General features: G+C 49.3%; 1 protein-coding gene across 2 annotated transcripts in view; it reads left to right on the plus strand.

Annotated features, from left to right (window-relative positions):
- Positions 1-21,292, plus strand: part of CNNM4 (cyclin and CBS domain divalent metal cation transport mediator 4) — a 49,593-nt gene that overhangs the window by 13,704 nt on the left and 14,597 nt on the right. The window lies entirely within an intron of this gene.

The following is a 21,292-nucleotide window of genomic DNA, read 5'->3' on the forward strand; positions in this document are numbered from 1 at the left end:
TCCCGAGAGGAGAATGGAGGAGAAGGGATTGTGGCATGACCATCCCCTCTGGAGGGTGATTTCTCACTTTCTGTCTCTAATGTCTGTCTCTCAGGTGAGCGCACGCGCCCTATAGCGAAAATCTCCCCCCAAAAAAATAAATAAAAATAAATATAAATAAGTAAATAAATAAATGAATAAAGTTGAACAGTTCTTAAAAAAAGAAAGGATTGTAGAAAAAGGATTGTAGAGTGACCTCTCCCCAGTTGAGGGGAGCTTTCGTCTCTCTTTCTCTTGTTCTCTCTCTGGCAATGTGTTCTCTGGCAATTAAAAAAAAAAAAGCCTTTGCCAATACACCAGTCAGGAAGCTAGTCTTCTGTTATTTCCTAGAAACATTTTTGTTTTCGCTTTACATCTAACTCTATTGAGTGGTTGGAAAAGTCATGACGAGCTTTTCTATGCAAAATGAGTCACGACTTTTCCAATGACCCAGTATAATCCCCCTTTCTCAATGATTAACTTTTTGAGTTAAGTTTTTTTTTTTTTTAGAGATTTTTGCTTTAGCCAGACAGATAGAGAGAGACATAGAGACAGAAAGTGAGAAATCACCCCCCAGGGGGGATGGTCACGCCACAATCCCTTCTCCTCCATTCTTCTCTCAGGATCTTGGGCACGTACGCACACGCGCCCGGCATGAGTGACCATCCCCCCTGGGGGGTGATTTCTCGCTTTCTCTCTCTATGTCTCTCTCTGTCTGTCTGGCGAGTCCCACGTGCCCTATAGCGAAAACCTCTCCCAAATAAATAAATAAATAAGCAATGCTGGGACCAGCAGTTAGTGTAATGGCTATGTCACTGGACTCCCATGTAGTCGACCGTGGTTTGAGTCCTGGACCTGGTGGCTTATAAACTCACACCAGGCACGTGTGCATATGTGTCTAAGATCCCGAGAGGAGAATGGCGGAAAAGGGATTGCGGCATAGCCATCCCCCCAGGGGGGTAATTTCTCACTTTCTGTCTCTGTCTCTCTCTGTCTTTCTGGCACGCACACATGCCCTATAGAAAAAAAAAAACTTATCCAAATAATAACAATAATAATAATAACAATAAGCAGTGCCGAAGCTGGTGGCTAGCTCTTTCTTTTAAAGCAGTTTCTGCTTTGGGCATGTGTACTCACCACAAGAGAGAGAAAGATAGTCAGAAATCCCCCTCCAGTGAGCTGGCCACACCACAGTCCCTTCTCCAGTCTCCTCTCAGGATTTTGGACATACATGCAGCGTCATAGCCATTATGCTAACTGCTGGTTCCCCCAGCATTGCTTATTAAAAAGTCTCTTTTTCTTTCCAAACTGTGTATGGTATGTGTATCTGACTATGGACACACTCCATTAGTCTGTCTAATTTTCCTCGTTCCAATACCACTTGGACATTGTTGTAGTAGCTCTATTAGGTTTTTACTTATTTATTATTATTATTGAATTTGCTACAGGGCACGTGCAATCACCAGAGAGAGACAGAAAGAGAAAGGGAGAAGGCGAGCTACCAAGTCCAGATCGTGGAAATGAGACTGTTGTGACTTCATCGTGTGGGTCCCTTTGCCTCTCTCTACCTGCAGCTGGGGCCTAACTCCCGTCTCAGTATCAGCCTGTACAGCTTAAGGGCTCTGTCCTCCACAGCTGGCGACTCAGATCCTGCCACAGGCCAGGTCTCTCCCATTTTCGTATTTCTTTTATTTTTATTTATTTTTTTAGAGAGAGTTTTGCTACAGGGCGCATGTGCTCTCCGAAGAGACAGAGAGAAAGTGAGAAATCACTTCCCCAGGGGGAGTGATCGTGCTGCAATCCATTCTCCTCTAAGGATTTTGGGCACGCATACACACGTGGCCAGCATGAGATCAAGCCGCTGGGTCTGGGGCTCACACTGTGGTCGACCACGTGCAAGTCCAGTGGCATCACCACGACACCATGTGCTGGCCCCCACTCCCGTATTTCTTTTCTTTCTTATTTTTTTTTAAAGAATTATCCACTTACCTAATTCCATTTGTTATTATTTATGATTAATTTGACTAGACAGAGACAGAAAGAGAGAGAACGGGAAAGCAAGAGAGCAAGCCACCAGGTCCGTGACTGGAGTCGCGCTTGGCCATTGGGAATCCAGTGCCTCCAGCCACCACGTCACCTGCCAGCCCCAACCCACTTTCGTATTTCTGACCTACCTGTTGTAAACTGGGGTGTTTCCACACCACCCCGTCCTCTGGTTCACGAATTCCCTGGAACCACTCATGGAACTCTGGAACGTGATACAGCTACCATTACAGTGTTATTTTAAAGGGTACACACAGAATGGGATCTGGAAGGGTGCTAGAGGAACTTCATGCCCTCCGCTTGTGGGGTCAGGGTGCACCTCCCTGTATGTCACCCTGCAGGACATTGTGCTCACCAGCCAGGACGTGCCACTAAGCTCTGGGGTCCAGAGTGTTTATGAGGACTTCATCACATAGGTGTGATCGATTATGTCATTGGGCACAGGACTGAACTGTGTTTAGCCTGTCTCCCTTCTTTGGAGGGAGGAAGGCTCAAAGTCTCAACCCAGTAATCCAGAGTAATCAGGAACTTGGTCTTCCTGGTGACCTGCCCTTATCCTGCAGCTACCCTAGAACCCAACCCAACCACCTAATTAGCATAACAAAGACACTCCAGTCACTCGGAAATGCCAAGGGTTTTTGAATCTCTGCATCGGGAACCAGAGTCAAAGACCAGTTATACACTTTATTATACTACACAATTATATAGAGATAGTATCAATTTGAAGTTGGACTGCTTTTTCCTATTTTCTAGGAAAATAGGGCCTGGGTTGAGTCACACTAACAATAGTAAGAGGTCACTTTGGCCAATTGATAACAGGACTCATCCCACTTCCTTGCCCTGACATTGTATCTTTTGTGATTTTTTATTTTTTTGAGAGTTTTTTTTTTGCTATAGGGCACATGAGCTCGCCAGACAGAGAGAGACAAAGAGACCGAAAGTGAGAAATCACCCCCCGGGGTGATGGCCACACCTCAATCCCTTCTCCTCTCGGGATCTTGGGCACGCCCGCACACACGCTAGGCGTGAGTTTTAAGCCACTGGGTCCGCGAACTGCGGTCGACTACATGGGAGTCCAGAGACATAGCCATTACGCTAACTGGTCCCGTTTTGTGATGTTTTTAAACCTCCTTTATCTCTGTTGAAGTACATGCTTTCTCTGATTGTTTCCAATCACCAACATAAAGATTATAAAACCCACCTATAACCTACAACCCCTCAGCTCCCCCCCACCTTCCCCTTTCCAGATGTCCCACTTTTTTGGAGCCAGACCAATAAAAGAACTCTTCATCACATTCCAAACCTTGTCTCTCACTCTCAAAACTGAATGAAAGGAACTCCTGTATCTGATCAACCTGAGAAAGGCACGTTTGCCGTAGTCTAAGCCTGGTCACACATATTTGTGTTTAGGATTAAACCGCATTGCTTACTATTTCTGCAGAGTTGGTTATTCCATCAACATTGTATACATTGATCCTGCTATAAATTCATTTACTGGGACCAGCAGTTGGCGTAACGGCTACGTCACTGGACTCCCATGTAGTTGACTGCGATTCGAGTACTGGACCCAGTGGCTTAAACTCACTCCAGGTGCATGTGCATGCCCAAGATCCTGAGAGGAGAGTGGAGGAGAAGGGATTGCAGCGTGGCCATCCTCCCCAGGGTGGGTAATTTCTCGCTCTCTGTCTCTCTTTGTCTTTCTGGCGAGTGTACACGTCCTATAGCAAAAACCTCTCCAAAAAAACAATTCATTTATTAATTCTAATAATTCTTTTTTTTTTTTTTTTTCAATTTTTGCCAGAGGGTACAGAGAGAGAAAAAGAGAGGGAAAGTTAGACAGCACTGGTCCCATGGAGGATGGTCACTTTGCAATTCCTTATCCATTCTTTAGGGGTTTGGGGCACACATGCACATATGGGCATGCTTTTCAAGATACCAGGTCTGGGACTTGAACCGCATGGTTGGCCATGTGGGATCCAACCACCTTAACCACTAAACCACTGGCTGGCCCTCTAATAATTCTTACTTTAGAGTCTTTCTAATTATTTTACAAACCTGATTATGTTGCCTGTGAAGGATGGCAATTTTTTTTAAAGGGGTTTTCTCTTAGGGCGTGTGTGCTTGCCAGAGAGAGAAACAGAGACAGTGAGAGGAAAAGTGAGAAATCACCCCCAGGGGAATGGCCATGCTGCAATCCCTTCTCCTCCATTCTCCCCTTGGGCATGTGCGCATGCACCTAGCGTGAGTTTTAAGCCATCGGGTCCAGGACTTGAACCGCGGTCAACCATGTGGGAGTCCAGTAATGTGACCGGTACGCCGTCTGCTGGCCCCAAAGATGACAGTTTTATTTACTTACTGGTAAACCCACCTTTCATACCTTACATTTGCCTTATTTCACTTGCAGGGTCATGTTAAACTGGGGGTAGTGGCCGTCTCTGTCTCATTCTTGGCCTGGAAGCATAGTGACCATAAACTGATCATTATGTATAATATCGTTGCAGGATGGCTTCCGTGGTGATATCCAGGTTCTTGGTGTTTGATACAAAGAATTGAATGAAACAAGCCAATAGCAAAAAGGAAAGGAGAGCTTATTAAGTCAAAGCAAAAGTTCACTCCTTACGTGGAGGAGTGGGCTGAGTAGAGAAAGAGTGGCTCGGAAGGCCCCATCAATTGCAGTCTGTGGGGTTTTTTCTTTTTTAAATCTTTGTTGTGTCAATCAGTCATTGGCTGGGCCCTCTCATCTCATCTCGCTGACTCTGTCAAAGTGGCTTAACCAGCTAGGCATCCCCCTCTGGAAATCTGAAAACAGTACCTTGGGTGGGGAATTTTCTGCCCTGATTGGTTTTTCTATCTAGCCACAGGGGCAGATGCTCCAGCCCCCAGACCCGCTTCCATTTTCTACAATAGTTTTCCCCTGCCTCAATATTACTGTTTATTTTTTATGTTTTTATTTTGCAGATTTCGTTTTTCAGATCAAGGAAGTTAACTTCTCTCCCTAGTTTGCTAATAATTTTTATAATGGATGAGTGTTGAATTTTTGTTGTTGCTTTTTTTTAATTGCCAGAGTGTACATGTTAACCCCAGAGAGAGAGACAGTAGAGGAGAGGGAGTTAGCCTTCCCCAACAGGGCATGGCTGCCTCAATTCCTTCTCCCCTATTTCTTCATGCTGTTTGGATTTTAGGGTACACATACACATATGTTCAGTATTTTTTCAAGTCCCTGAGGCTGGGGTTTGATTCTAGATGTGGTCCTGCCTGTTTAGCCACTTGGATATGGGACTGAATTTTACCTTTTTTTTTTTTTTAATGTTTACCATAGGGCGTGTCTGGAGAGAGAGAGAAAGAGAGACTCTCTAGAGAGAAAGGGAGAAAGGTGTTGGCCATGCCGCAATCCCTTCTTCTCTATTCTCCCCTCAGGATTTTGGGCATGTGCGCGTGCTCACGAGCACACACACACACACACACACACACACACGCCCCCACATACACCCAGTGTGATTTTCAAGCCTCTGGGTCCAGGTCTTGAACTCCAGTGGGCCATGTGGGAGTCCAGTACCTTCACCGTGCTGCCTGCTGGCTCCCCCCATTTTATTTTTATTTATTTATTTTTTGATATCTATAGAAATAATTGAAAGATTTATCTCGTTGGTTCTGAAATGGACTGATTGCTTTTTTTTTCTTTTTGATAGGGTCTAAAAACACCTAGGCCTAGGTTGGCTTAATGATTAAGGGAGTCAGATCCAACATGGCTGATAGTGCAGAGTAAATGCCAGCCCCAGTGGCTTGTGAAACACACCAGGCACGTGTGCGTACAGCATCCTGACAAGATAGAGAAATGGAGAGAGGGGATTGCAGCGTGACCATGCCCCATTGGAGGGTGCTTTCTCCCTTTCCCTCTTTTGTCTTTTATAGCGAAATGTTTGCTATAGGGTACATGCACTTGCCAGCGACAGAGAGACAGAAAGAGAGGAAGCGAGAAATCACCTCCGCGGGGGGAGTAGCCACACTGCCATTCCGTTTTCTCCATTCTCTCTTTTTTTTTTTTTTGGAGAGGTTTTTGCTATAGGGCGCGTGCGCTCGCCAGACAGACAGAGAGAGACATAGAGACAGAAAGCGAGAAATCACCCCCCAAGGGGGATGGTCACGCCGCAGCCCCTTCTCCTCCATTCTCCTCTCGGGATCTTGGGCACGCACGCATACACGCCCGGCGTGAGATTTAAGCCACCGGGTCCGAGACACGAACCGCGGTCGACTATGTGGGAGTCCAGCGACATAGCCATTACGCTAACTGCTGGTTCCCCCGTTTTCTCCATTCTCCTCCTGGGGTATTGGGCACATGCCCCACATGAGTTTCAAGCTGCTGGGTCCAGGACTTGAACTGCCGTTGGCCATGTGGGAGTGCCTTAACCACTACACCACCTGCTGGCCCCCTCTCTCTTCCTCTCTCTCTCTCTCTCTCTGCTTCTCTGTGGTGGACTCATACACTCTTTGACAAGTAACAACAACAAAAAAAAACCACAAAAGACAAAGACCCAGGCCTCGCATGTGGTCCAAGCCTACAGAGAGCCTTGGCATGGACCACCGTGGTGAGGCCGACACTGACCGATCCTTGCGTGTCGATTCAAACCCTGGCTGCCTGGCTGTAGTAACCCAGCAGTGCTGTGCGGTTTTATCCTATTTGCATAGCACCGGACTGGACTTGCCGGCATCTATTTTGAATCTTGGCATCTACGTTCATGAAAGAGATGGGTCTATAATTATTTTCCCACTATTAAAAAAAATTGAGGAAGACATTATAAGATGTTGTCATTTTTTAAATGGCAGGAAAAGCAATTGTTTAATAATGAAGTCTTTTCCCTCTTGTAATTAATAGCCCAGTGTAGGTGAGCAAGTTTGAACGGAGCAGGTACTTCTAACAGTGTAAGTCTCTCACATCAGAGCAGCTCTGCTGTAGTGTGTCTTCCTCTTCAAGTTTCCTATCAAGGTCTAGAATAATGTTTTTGTCTTTGTTTTTGTTTTTTTTTTTTTTTAAGAGAGATTTTTGCTATAGGGCATGTGCACTTACTAGAGAGACAGAGAGAGAAGAGAGAAATCATCCCCCCGGGAGGGGGGGCTGGCCACGCTGCAGTCCCTTCTCTTCCAGTCTCGTTTCAGGATTTTGGGCATGTACACACACACCCAGCATGAATTTCAAGCTGCTGGTTCTGAGACTTGAACCTTAGTCGACTGTGTGGGAGTCCAGTGATGTAACCATTACGCCATCTGCTGGTCCCATCTAGAATGATTTTTAATAGTGTGTAAACATTTGGAAACAATGTTTGATTATCAGGAACCAACTGAAGTTTGTTGAGGGAAAAAAATGCTAATTTTTATTTCTTTTTGCCTTGTGGTGAGGATTACTAGGGTAGTTCAGGGGAAAGTTAGTCACGGACTATGGGTATCTTGATTTCGGCATGGTATTTAGCAGAATTTCCTATGAAATATTTAGGCTAACACGGGATATGTGGGCTCATTAGTAATAGTCCAACTTTTTTTTACTTGCCAGAGGGCACACGTATTTATCAGAGATATAGAGAGGGAGGGAGAAAAAGCGTCTCCCCAGGGGTCATGATTCAGTTCCTTCTCTTCTGTTTCTCCATCCTGTTGGGATCCTGGTGTCACATGCACATGTGCCCTGTAGGTTTCTCAAGCTGCCAGGACCAGGATTCGAACCATGACTGGCCATGTGGGATCTGGCTCCCTTAACCACAGGCCATGGGGCTTTCCCGTGGTCCAGCTTTTAGACTGATTATCAACTGGTTGCACAGATCCAGAGAAGGGGTGCCTCCCAAGGCAGTAAGTGAGCCGTGAGTCTCTGTAAGTAATCGAGACTCACAAAGATAAGTGGCGGAAGGGGCGTCCTCCCGTGTGGGGGATCCTGTGGCGGCAGACCAGGGTTTTCTGTACTGCGTTCCAGGAGAAAAGGCAGAGGGGCTTCTGAGAAGATGAGGTGGAGAGGGAGAAGCAGTTTGCTGGGAGGGTCCAAACCCAGCAGAGTTTGGTGGTGCTGGTGGGGATGGATGGAGCCCCCCCTTCCTTAGGAAGATCTGCACCCAGAGGCCCCAGGGTTGGCCAGGTCTACAAACAGGAGGAAGCCCGAACTCACTCTTCTTCCCACTTCATTTTCTTTTCTTTTTTTTTTTATGCATTATAAAGCGCATGAGCTCGAGAGAGTCAAGCACTCTCCGCAGGGACTGGGCACTCTCTTCTCTAGTCCTCGAGCCTGTGTACATCTGGACACTTGTTCGCCCTGCATGCCTCCCACCCTGTGCCATAGAGCTGGCCCTCTGCTTCATTTCCTTCTGCTGCACCAAGTTGCTCAAGTTCGGCGTTTTTCTCTCTCTTTCTTCTGAGTGCATTTATTTCTTTTTTTTTCTTTTCTTTTCCTTTTTGGAGAGATTTTTGTTATAGGGCGCGTGTGCTCGCCAGACAGACAGAGAGAGACATTAGAGACAGAAAGCGAGAAATCACCCCCCAGGGGGGATGGTCACACCGCAATCCCTTCTTCATTCTCCCCTCGGGATCTTGGGCACACATGCACAAGCGCCCAGTGTGAGTTTAAGCCACCGGGTCTGGGACATGAACCGCGGTCGACTACGTGGGAGTCCAGGGACATAGCCATTACGCTAACTGCGGGTTCCCTGAGTGCATTTATTTCTTGAGAGGGGAGCATCTCATACCTTCAGCAGGGTCTCATGCCACGATCCTCCACACAGCCCTCCCGGTCAGCCAGGATCTCGGCTACCCGTGCACATATCCAGCGTGACCTGAACCTTCTGCGTGGCCCCAGCATCAGCGGGCCTTTGCTGGCTGCACCAGGGCGCTGGACCTGTGTTTTCTCTTTGCTTTCTGACAGCCCTTACTTCCCAGACCTACAACCTTCTGGCTCCAGGCCCCTGATTTTATACCGAGTCTTAACTGTCCTGGCTATAACCTCTGGGACATGTCAGGTCTGAACTGACTCTAGGGAACTTCAGAAACTGTACATTAAGACAAAACCAAGACAGCCGTCCTTTGACCCCGTTTTAGGGACACGGAGATGCAGTGAAATATGTTTACACGCAAGGATTTTCATGTGGCATAGAAGGTGGGAGGGCACCACCGAAGGGCCCAGCGAGGACTGGGATTATGTACACATAGGTACAATGAAATGTTACGAGGCCATTCAGTTTTCTAAAATATATGTAGGGTCTAGCAGATGGTGCAGCAGTTACATCGCTGGACTCCCACATGTTTGACCATGGTTCGAATCCCAGACTCAGTGGCTTGAAACTCATGCCTGTGCGTGTGTGTGCGTGCCCAAGATCCCAAAAGGAAAATGGAGGAGGGAATGCAGTGTGGCCATCCCCCCTGGGGAGGTGATTACTCGTTTTCTGTCTCTTTGTCTCTCTGGCAAGCACACACACCCTGTGGCAAAAATTTCTTTAAAAATATATATATATATTTTTTAAATAGTTATTTTATATATATAAAATATTTTTTAAAAACCTATTTTGTCTGACTTTATTTTAATTTGACCAGAGAGGGACAGAGTGAGCAAGTGAGCAAGAGAAAGAGAGGGGGGGAAAGTGAGAAAGCAAGCCACCAGGTTTGGGACTCAGACTGTGGTTAGCCACGTGGGAATCCAGTGCCGTTAATGACCACACCACCTGCTGGCCCCTATATAATAACTATTTACTTTTACTTATTATTTTAAAATTTTGCTATAGGGCATATACGCCCACCAGAGAGAGAGAGAGAAAGTTAGAAAGCAGTCCTCCGGGTCTGGGACTTGAACTATTGTTGGTCATGTGGGAGTCCAGCATATTAACCACCATGCCACCTGCTGGCCCTATCTAAAATTTTTGGGTTTTTTGAAGTTTTTTTGCTTTAGGCCACATGTACTCGCCAGAGTGACAGAGAGACAATGTGAGAAATCCCTTCTCCATTCTCCTCTTGGGATTTTGGGCATGCACGTACACATGCCGGGCATGGGTTTCATTCAAGTCACTGGGTCCAGGCCTCTAAAATATTTTTTAAGCAGGATCAGCAATTGGCCTAATGGCTATGTCACTGGACTCCCATGTAGTCAACCACGGTTTGAGTCCCAGACCAGGTGGCTTAAACTCGGGCCGGGCGTGTGTGCGTGCGTGCCCAAGATCCCGAGAGGAGAATGGAGGAGAAGGGATTGAGGCGTGATCATCCCCCGGGGGGTGATTTCTTGCTTTCTGTCTCTCTGTCTCTGTCTTTCTGGCGCACACACACTCCCTATAGCAAAAACCTCTCCGGGAAAATAAAAAGCCTCTCTAAAAAACAAAAATATTTTTTAAGTACATGGGAAAATTCAAAGAATACAAAGTGTTTAAGACTCAGAGTACAAAACTCTGTATGTGATGATCTAATTTGTGGTATAAATATATATCGTAAAATTTTATCTACATATTCATTTTAAAACACCAGAGAGAACGCACAGTTAACCGTAGTTATCTTTAGGAGCCAGAATTATGCATTATCTTAATTTTATTCCTTCCACTCTCTTACCGATATCAGAAAAAATTATGTAAAAATGAGTAAGTAAAAACTATAAGAAAACTGGAGGGCCAGCTAGCGGCGTGGGGATTAGGTGTCTGGGTCCCACACGGTCAGAGCTCTCCACACCTAGGAGCTCGGGTGTAGCCAGTAGTCTCTAATTTCTTAACTTTTTATTGTGGAAAACATCAAGCCTATACAAAAGTAGAGGAAATAACATAATTGCTCCCTCACCCACTCAGATAATTAACAACTCCTCATGGCCCATCTTGTTTTCCCCTTGCTCCCACACGCTGGCTGGGCTTATTGAGAAGCAAAGCCCAGATTTTATGTGTAAATTTCACCTGCAAATATTTAATATTTCAATATGTTTCTCTAAAAAAACTTTTTTCAAAGAAAAACTTGTATTACCACATCTTTATATGTATGTGTGTATATATACATATGTGTGTGTATGTGTGTGTATATATATATATATATATATAACATTTTTTTAAAGATCATCAACTACCCATTGTGCTAATTTCTCCAGTTTTTTTTTTTTTTAAGTTTGCTACAGAGTGTGCACTCGCCAGAGAGAGAAAGAAAGTGAGAAATCACGCCCTGGGCATGTGGCCATGCTACAATCCCTTCTCCTCCATTCTCCTCTCAGGATTTTGGGCACGCTCACACGTGTCCAAAGTGAGTTTCAAGCTGCCGGGTCTGATACTCGAACTATGGTTGACCACACGGGAGTCCAGCACCTTAGCCGCCACACTACCCGCTGACCCCTTCCCCTAGGTTTTGAGTGATTCTGGGTTATTGTCCCCTTGCTGTGGCCCACCGGGGGTGGCGGGAGGAGGGCCTCTGGCCTTTCGGCAGGTGGATGCTTGCCTTCTTCATGATGTCTTCCATCTGCCACTGCCTTGCAGGGACCTTGTTAAGCCGTCGGTTTTGTGTGGGTGTAGTTGGTTGAAAGTACTCACCCTAATCTGTAAACCCATGTCATCCAGCATAGCTGAAGGCGAATGGGTGACCGTGGGGGCCTTTGCCATGGTGACACACAGCCCTGGTCTGGACCCACTGTCGGTCTGTGTGTAAGCAAACGCTCAGCTTGTTTATTTTGGATTAGGAGATAAGTGTAAACAGAGTACGGGCGAATTCCCCTGTGGAGGCTGCCGAAAGGTTGCAGGTGGGCTGTGGCCGCGCTGGCGCCTGTGCGGATGTCTGGCTGTGCTGGCTGGTTGTGCTCTCGGGATGGCAGGGCACGTCTCTGGGCGTCCTTTTAATGACATGCCGCCCTCCTCCCGGGAGTCTGGCAGGTGGACAAGCGTGTGCGCAGTCCCACGTCCCTCCCACGTGGCCGTCTTCTATCACTTTCTCTTCTGCTTGCCTGCGTTGTTTTCCCTTCGTCTCATCTTCCATCTTCATTTCTTTTCTTTTAAAATCACATTCAGCTGCGATTATTATTATTTTTTTTTGAGAGGTTTTTGCTATAGGGCGCGTGCGCTCGCCAGACAGGCAGAGAGAGACAGAGAGATAGAAAGCGAGAAATCACCCCCCAGGGGGGATGGTCACGCCACAATCCCTTCTCCTCCATTCTCCTCTCGGGATCTTGGGCACGCACGCACACGCGCCCGGCGTGAGTTTTAAGCCACTGGGTCTGGGCCACAAACTGCGGTCGGCTACATGGGAGTCCAGCAACATAGCCATTACGCTAACTGCAATGCATTTTCATTGGTCCCGCTGCAATGTATTGTCATTGCTAGTGGTGATTTTTTATTTTATTTGTTCATGTTTCTGGTTTTTAAAATGTATTTATTACTTCCACGAGTGCATGATGAGAGACAAACAGGCATGCAGCACCCCGACCGGGTTTCTATGCTACTGAGCCCCACCCCCAGCCTCAGCCAGCCCTGGATTATGAGCACAGGCGTGCCCAGTGCACAAAGGGAGGTCTCTGGACATGGATCAGAAGCCCTCACTGTGGGCCAGCTTTGCAGGTGTTGCCTTTCACTGCGGTACCATCCGCTCCCTCCCTTAGTTCTTAGTTTATTTTTTTTCTCCATGAATAAGAGAGACAGACAGCATCCCCAGCAGGGTGTGATCCGCCCTCAGCTTCAGCTAGCCCCAGATCACAGGCACACGGGCCTGCTGTGCTCAGGGAGGTCTCTGAGTACACACCTGGAACCTGCCCACGTGGGTCGCCCTCTGGACTGCTGCGTTATGCTCTGCCACCGTCCGGCCCCCTGGTGGTGGTTATGGAATAGCTTAGTTATACAGCCCCTGTTGTGCATTCAGCCTTGGGCTTGCCACTGAGCAATGCGTCAGGAATCACTGGGAACCAGAGGATGGCATAATGGTTTTGTTGCTGCATTCCACATGGCTGGCTGTGGTTCGAGTCCCAGACCTGGTGGCTTGAAACTCACGCTGGGCGTGTGTGCATGTATGCGTCCCCCAAGTCCCAAAAGGAGAAGAGAAGGGATTGCAGTGTGGGCCTCCCACTCCCTATGCTTTCTGTCTCTCAGTCTCTGTCTCTATCTCTCTGTCAAGCACACGTGCCCTATAGCAAAAAATCTCTCTCTTAAGGGGGAAAAAAAAAAAAAAAGAATCACCCAATGTGATTTCCGCTGGCAGAAGTGTAAACTGGGACCTTTGCTGGGAAAGGCAATTTGGAGATTTCTATCAAATTTGTCAGTATGTGAACCCTTCGGGCCAGTAACTGCCATCTAAATATATCGTAATCTCACATGGGCTAACGTCGGACAGACGGGTTTACATCGCAGTGTCAGTCATCTGTGGCCAAAACGAGAGAAGCTGCTCCCTCCTCCTGATGGGCGCTGCTGTCTGTGGGCCGGAGAGGGAGGGTCTGTTACAGCCTGGCACACCTGCCCCGTGGGACTCTCCACAGGCGATGCGCGTGGACACTGCTCCGGTGACATCCCGACTGCAAAAAGCAAGGGGCAGAAAGGTGCAGATCGTATTTTCTAATTAAAATGTAAGACTAGGCCCGGCCGCAGCGGCGTAGGTGGGGACAGGGCTGTTCCGCATTGCTGGGGCCGTGTGAGAGGAGGGCCCCTGGGTTCAGAACAGGTCAGCCTGAACGTGCCAGGTGGCCCCATGACCCTGGCTGCTGCAGGGCTGCGGAGAGGATCGTCGTGGGATGGGACCCTGTCGGAGTGACTCTCTCTCTCTCTCTCTCTCTCTCTCTCTCTCTCTCTCCTCCCTTATCTGAAGCAAATTAATACACTTAAAAATGTAGAAATATAAGTAATAGATTTCTTATAGAAACTTTTAGAAAAGTGGAAAATGATTAAGAAATGAAAGTCACTCTTCAGCTGCTCCTGTTGCTTAGTGGTTAAGGAAGCTAGATCCTATGTGGTTGACTGTGGTTCGAATCCTGGCCCCAGAATCTTGAAAAACATTCTGGAGAGTGTGTACGTGCCTCAGATCTTGATGGGGTGGAGAAACGGAGGCGAAGGGATTGTGACATGACCATGCTCCGTTGGGGTGTGCTTTTTCCCACCCCATTCTCTCTCACCAGCGCACACACCCTTTGGCAATAAAAAAAAAGAAAGAAAACCACTCCTTATTTCACCTCCCCAAATGTGTATTTTGATGTATTTTTTCATAGTAAGTCAGCAATAAACTGGTGCTTTCCCCCCAGTCTCAAAGTGAAATAGAGTTCTTACCGTTGCTGATTATAAACGTAAAAATAAAATAGTACATGTTGAGGATAGAAAGTGAAAGAGAGCAGTGGTCGCTCTTACTGTACTGTTTTGTAACTCTGCTTTACACAGTCATGACTCACCGTGTCTCTAAATAAGCTGTCTGAGTCAGCCTGTTTATTGGCTGCAGTGGTATGTTACAGAGCATCGGGCCGAGCCCCCGGGCACACCTTGCGTGCTGTCCTGGTTGTCGCCTTAGCAGTCAGGTCACTCCCTAGGAGTGGGAGAAATGCTCAGGCCAAGGTCTTGCCCGTTTTACATTCTGACACTTCCTGCCAAGTTCCCGGAGGACAAATCTAGACACCCACAGGAGTGGGTGACACTGGGATTACCAGTCCCCTGGATCTTGGCTAATATCGAAAGCAAAAAACGGCTAGTTCATTTTTAAATTTATAGTTTTGGATTTGTGTTTTATCGTATTTGTATTTATAATCAGTCTGGCATTTTAAAAAATCAATTTATAAAGGCTATTTAAGACAGTGATATTAGGCCAGTTAGCCTAGTAATTTTTTTTTTCTTTTACTATAGGGCATGTGTGCTCACCACAGAGATAGAGAGACAGAAAGTGAAGGGAGATGGGAGAGAGAGATGGCCACGTCACAATCCCTTCTTCCCCATTCTCCTCCTGGGGTTTTGGGCACATCTGCACATGCAGCTGGTGTGAGTTTTAAGTTGCCAGGTCTGGGACTTGAACCACAGTCAACTACTATGTGGGAGTCCAGCGATGTAACCATCACGCCATCTGCCGGTCCCAGCCTAGTACTTGTCATGGAATAAAAAGCCCTTATTTGATTTAAAATGCCAGACTTAAATGCGTCCCGTTTTGGTATTCTCACTTGGCTGGAGTTTAACACTTGCACTGTCTCCTCCAGGACCACACTGTTTCAGGCACTGTGGTCTTATCACGCATCTTACTTATCGATTAAGCAGGCCTCCCTTACCCTCCCAGTGGGCCGTCTCTGCTATGGAAACAGCGTTCTTTTGGGGACTAGGGCTCCCACCCTTGAGAGGAGTGGCGGGAGAGCCTCTTAGGAGAAGACTTCTGGGGGCTGGAGAGGTAAACCACGCAGCTCTGTGAGGCTGACCCACAGGGAAGGTTGCTGGTTTGAGTCCAGAGACCCCCATGAGTATTCTGGGCATGCACGTGCCCGTAATCGTGGCTGGCTAAAGCTGGGGGTGGATCATGGCTCTAGGATCCGATTGGGAGTACTGTACGTCTGCCTCTCACTCATAGGAGTAATCAGTACATTTTAAGAAAAGAGAGAGAGGTGGGACCCCACCAGACTTTGGGGGTGCTCCTAAGGCCCCTCCAGGCTTAGGGAGTTACAGACACAGCCTGTATAGCAGTCCTAGGCAGTTGGGACCAGGCTTTCTGTCTCTCCTTGAGGGACACCACACAGATGTGACCATTCTCTTCCCTGGCACTGCCCACCAGGGTGGCTCCACAGAGTGGCACTGGCCTGGGTCAACCACCTGCGTCTCTGAGGTCCTTTCTCTCCAGGAGCTCATGTTAGCTCGTCCCAACCTTGGAAACAAACCAGTGTTTCCTGGGGCCCGACGAAGGTGTGTACAGGGTACCTGCCGGGCTGTCGCAGCCTTCTGGTCACCTGGCCTTTGCCTGGCCTGTGGGAAGATAGGAGGAAGGTAGCTGAACCCCACTTTGGCTGTGATAAGCTCCCCCAGCTGGGCGGTGAGGGACCCGTCTCCCCTGGCTAGCCCCTCTCCCGCCTGGTCTCTACCTTCTGGCAGGGATGGGCACTCCTGCAGCTTGAGGTCAGCACTATTAATAGCCAGCTTAATCCTATGCTAGCCTGGGTGAGGGCGGGAGGAGGAGGGCATGGCCAGGAAGCCAGTGTGCCCAGCCTTCTGCAGGTGCGGACCCATGGCTGGGCCGTGGTCCGCAGTCGGCCAGGCCAGCCGCTCTCCCGTGGGAGGGCCCGAGATGTCAGGGACCAGAACTTGCCAGGATGCCCAGTGAGGAAGATGCAAGACACGGTCCTGAAGGGCGGGATCCCCGTGATCTAGGCCCTAGGCCTTCCCGTGAGAAACGGAAGCGGGAGCTGGTGAGTGGGGCCCTCCCAGGGCCCTCGTGGACTTTGGAAAGCAGCGCCTAGTGTTGTGCTTTTCTATGGCCTCTGAGGGACTGTACAGGTTTTCACGGTGATGGGGAGGAGGGGGCCATGATTTGCTGCAGCTCAGCAAGGTGGGGAACTGGGCGTCTGAAGGCTGTCCTTTCAGTGTCCAGCCAGGCACTGAGGCCCCACTGTGTCCAGTGGGGTGGCAGGGTGCTGGTGAGGTGACAAGGACCCTGCAGAGCAGGCCGGTGGCACAGATGCCAGGAAAGGAAGAAACGGGGTGGGCAGCCAGCGCGGACAGGGATAGGGGAGTGCTATGGGGAGGGCTGAGCAGGCTGGGTCCTCTCAGCGCTTGTGCTCCAGTGTGACTCGTTCCAGGCGGAGGAGGCCTGGCTGCCTGGCCTAGCGGTTTCTACCCATCTGCCCAGGCTTCTGGAGGGCTCCTGTGCAGTTCTCTGATGGAGGGGGGACAGCCCACCTGGCTCTGCTGGACAGAGGTTGGCACAGGGCAGACGGGCACGCATGCCCCCAGGCGAGGCCCAGAGCAGGCAGTGGCCCAGCCAGGATCCAGGCACCTCCTTTCCGAGGCTCTTCTCAGCCAGATTATCCATTTCTAGCCATACTCGAATTGCGGGAGGCTGGGGAACCCCAAAGTCCCAGAGGCATGGTATTAGAAGGTTTTTAAAAGTTAGTTTGTTCTCCCTGATTATAAAATGAATACCATCAGTTAGGAAAAATTTGAAATTTCTACACAGAGTATTGTAAAAAAGAAAACAGAAACCATCCCGGATCTTCTGTACTATGAGGTTAAACCGTATGAAGTTGTTACTTGGGGTCGAAAGTAGTCAAACATCGGCAGCTTCACGTGGCTCAACCAATATTAACATTTTGCTGTTTCCTCCGTCTTTCTTCATGTAGGGACTACTTTGAGGGATGTGGACTTTCCAGCTCCAGATGTATTATTTAAAATTTCGTGCTTCATTTCTCAACCCCAGCTACTCTAACTCTAATTTTCCAGTTAAATGGACACCGATGTCATTAAGATAAAAATGTTCGGGGCCGGCAGTTGGCATGGTGGTTAAGGGGGCTGGACTCCCACATGGCCGACTGCGGTTCGAGTCCTGGGCCTGCTCGCTTTCTCATTATCCCTCTCTCTCTCGCTCGCTCTGTCCCTCTCTGGTCAAATTTTAAAATAAGTAAATAAATAAAGTTAAATAAAAGATCATTCTTTAAGAAAATGTACATTAGAAGTAGGCTCCATGCTGTGAGTTCCAAGTTGGGCTTCTTGTAAGTGGTGATCAGCAGTGATCTCCGAAGTATGGAAACTTGTGAGTTTCTAAAATCTGGGGTGATCCCTTCTCTAGTCTGCATTCCTTTGCCCTAAAAGAGAAGAGGCAGCTTCAGGTCCACTCTCCCATGACCTGATTGGAAGGACACAGCTGCGTGGACCAGGATTAGGCCAGGGGATGGGTGTGAACTTGGTTTTGACTGTTAAGTTCGAGGTGTTAAGAGCCGTCAGCAGTTGGGCAGTGGAGTCTGGAGGACACAGGAGGGGCGTGGCTACAAATGCTTATTTGGGACGTCTCAATAGATTTCAAGTCACCAGGCCAAGGTGGAAGAACTGGGCGCTGGGACCGTCCAGCATTAAATAGGAACAGCAGAAGCAGGAGTGTTTCCAGGAGGCGAGGGTATGACTCCTGGTCAGCAGGGCATGGGGAGGAGGCCCCATCCCCTGGAGGTCAGTGGTGAGCTTGACAGAGGTTCTCTGGCCAGGAGAGGAGAGGCTTCCTCCAGCTCAAAAACACGTCCCTCAGGGCTGGAAAAAGGTAAACATAGCCCAGGGGCGCATGGCTGGCCCAGCAGAGGGTGACTGACTGGCTGCTGAAGAGGGGCCTTTGTGTAGGGCCAGCCATCAGCAGCTCTGGAGCCTGAAGCTCTCAGAGCAGCTGTGATGTGAGGCGTTTGTGGTGCGCGAGGGCGGCAAGGTGCCTGTCGTGCAGGTGGCTGCCACCAGAGGGCGCCCACACTCAGCAGCGGATCCTATGAAAGCGGGGGTGGAGTGACCCAGACTTCAGCTCATGGAGTCAGCTCATTTCATCCACAGGAGGAGTGTCTGTGCCCTTCCGAGAAGCCGCCACCCTTCCCTTGAGGCCCAGTGCCACTCGTGAGGCTTGGCTGGGCCTATGGGTCAATTAGGGGTTTCAGTGAAGGGACGACGGCCTCAGACGTTTCGGGGTATAAGCAAGGTCCTGCCCTCTGAGCCCTGCCAAAGACACCCCATTCCCTGAGGCTCTTCCTGTGACAGAGAATCTTTGCGCCCAGAGACTTGCCAGTGTCCCTTTGTCCCTTCATCTCGTGTAATTTTGTTTTTCCCCCTCACCGTTTGTTATTTTTTTAATTATGAAAGTGAAACCAGCCCATCAGCTGGGTGGAAGGTGCAGAGAAAAGGATGATGGGGCCCTTCAGATACCCTCCCACACTGGCCACTGTCCCGTGTCCAGATGTTTTCTGGGCGTTCCTGCCACAGCCCCTCCCTGTGCGGCTGTGCAGGTAGATGGCACCGCGTCCCTGTCCCATGACTGGCTTTTCTTTTCTGAGAGATTTTTCTACAGAGTGTGTGCTCTCTCCCAAGAGACAGAGAGACAGAAGGCGAGACCAGATGGCCACACCGCAATCTCTTCTCCTCCCTTCTCCTCTTTGCGTTTTGGGCACTCACGCACATTCAAGCCTCTGGGTTTGGGACTCAAACCATGGTCAGCCATGTGGGAGTCCAGTGATGTAACCATTACGCCATCTGCTGGTCCCGACTGGCTGGATCTTTTTTTTTTTTTCAAACAGAGATTTTTGCTATAGGGCGCATGCACTCACTGGACAGACAAAGACGGAGAGACAGAAAGTGAGAAATCACCCCCAGGGGGGATGGCCACGCTGCAATAACTTCTCCTCCATTCTCCTCTCGGGATCTTGGGCATGCACACATGTGTGCCTGGCGTGAATTTGAAGTCGCCGGGTCCAGGACTCAACCGCAGTTGACGACACAGGAGTCCAGGGACGTAGCGATGATGCCATCTGCTGGCCCCAACTGACTCTTAGGAGTAAATCTGGGCTTTCACTCCCTGTCCTTGAACTAGCTCCACCTCCTCCCTGGAGCAGCTGTGGCCCTCGCCCCCGCGCCCTCTGCCAGTGATTTAGGCGGTGTCTGGCCCATGGCTGTTAAAGAGAACCTTGTGACCAGCCCCTTGCTTTTGTGTCTTTCTGCATTTGTGACAGTTTTACTTCTATAGGATAAGTGCCTAGAAGTGGGATTTCTTCTTTTCTTTTTTTTTAATGAGAGAGCATGCACATGTGCAGGAAGGAGACAGAGACAGGTATTTTTGGCCAGGTCTTGCCACGTTCCGATCCTTCCCGTCCCCAGCTAGCCAGGCCCACAGGCCCGTACCGCTGTCCCAGGCCCATCTAGGCTGGACTGGGAGCCAAACCTGGGCTTCCCTGTGGCACCAGCCAGTGCGCAGGGCCACCTTCCCACTTGTGCCTTTGACAGGGACCTGTAATGTTGAGGTGTACTGCCCAGCTGGGGTCCTGAAGCGCTGTGCTGTTACAGGCCCACCAACTGGAGTGTGTGAGGGCCTATAGCTGCCTTCACACAGTTCATCTGGCCACTCAGGCCCCTAGAGGGACCCTGTGCCGACAGCCCCTCGCAGGCGTAGAGGCCGGGGAAACAGACCCAGGGTCAGGGCTTGGCCCCGGCTGGCGGCTGTCCTCTTGACCACATCTGTGGCAGAAAATGCCTGTATCAGAGTGACAGCGTGTGTGCGGGAGCTTTCACTAGTCGTCACTCCACCTCTCGCAGGGATGTCCTTGGGTGATTGCCGCTTTGTTCACGAGACCTGGCATTCTATTTTCCCTAGGAGGCCCCTGCACTATCTGAAGAGCCCATCCTGGGGTTCACGATGGCCTGTGACCTTAAAGCCCTAGGAGACGGCTTCTCCCAGGCCAGCCGTAGCCTGGTGGGTAAGGCAGCTGGGTCCCACTTGGCTGACTGTGTGGTTTGAGTCCTAGATCCAGTGGCTTAAAAAACACATCAGAGACGACGTCCCTGCGTGTGTGTGCTCGTGCGCCCACAGTCCTGAGCAGAGAAACGGGAGAAGGGGTCGTGGAGGGTCTTGCTTTATTACTTTCTCTCGCTCTGTCTCTCCGGCAAGCGCATGTGCCCTCTGGCAGATTTAAATAAATAAATAAATAAATAATATAAAGCAGGCCTCCTCCTCTCCCAAGAGTACTTCAGATAAGTTCTTTTCTTTCTTTCTTTCTTTCTTGCTTTCTTTCTTGCTTTCTTTCTTTCTTCTTTCTTTCTTTCTTTAAGAGAGAGAGCTTTTAGCTATAGCGGGAGAGACAGAGAGACAGCAAGTGAGAAATCACCCCCTGGAAGGCTGGCCGCGCCGCAGTCCCTTCTCCATTCTGAGTCCTTTAACCCTCAGTGTGGCCCACGGGCTGGGCTGCGCAGGGAACGCCACGCAGGCACTCGGCCCTGACCTCAGATCTCCCGCTTCTTCACTCAGCCTAGAGTGCGGACCAGGCCCTCCTGGGCTGTCCCCCTCTTGTCACTTTCCAGGGCCGTGGTGCACTAACAGGGTGGGCACCCGGAAGAGCCCATAGAGCTTCTGTGGAGGCCCTCCTTGCCCCTGCCCTTCCCTCACTTTGGGCCAAGGAGACGAGGGGACGCCTGCTCTCTAATCATAGCCTGATTACAGGGGGACAGTTTGTTTTTGTTGTTTTTATTTATTTTATTTTATTTTATTTTATTTTGAGAGAGAGGCTTTTGCTATAGGGCACATGCGCTTGCCAGAAAGACAAAGACAGAAAGTGAGAAATCACACCCCCCCCCCCGGGGGGGGCGGGGAC

Source organism: Tupaia chinensis, unplaced genomic scaffold (genome assembly GCF_000334495.1).
Source record: "Tupaia chinensis unplaced genomic scaffold, TupChi_1.0 Scaffold144276_1, whole genome shotgun sequence".
Taxonomy (NCBI): domain Eukaryota; kingdom Metazoa; phylum Chordata; class Mammalia; order Scandentia; family Tupaiidae; genus Tupaia; species Tupaia belangeri.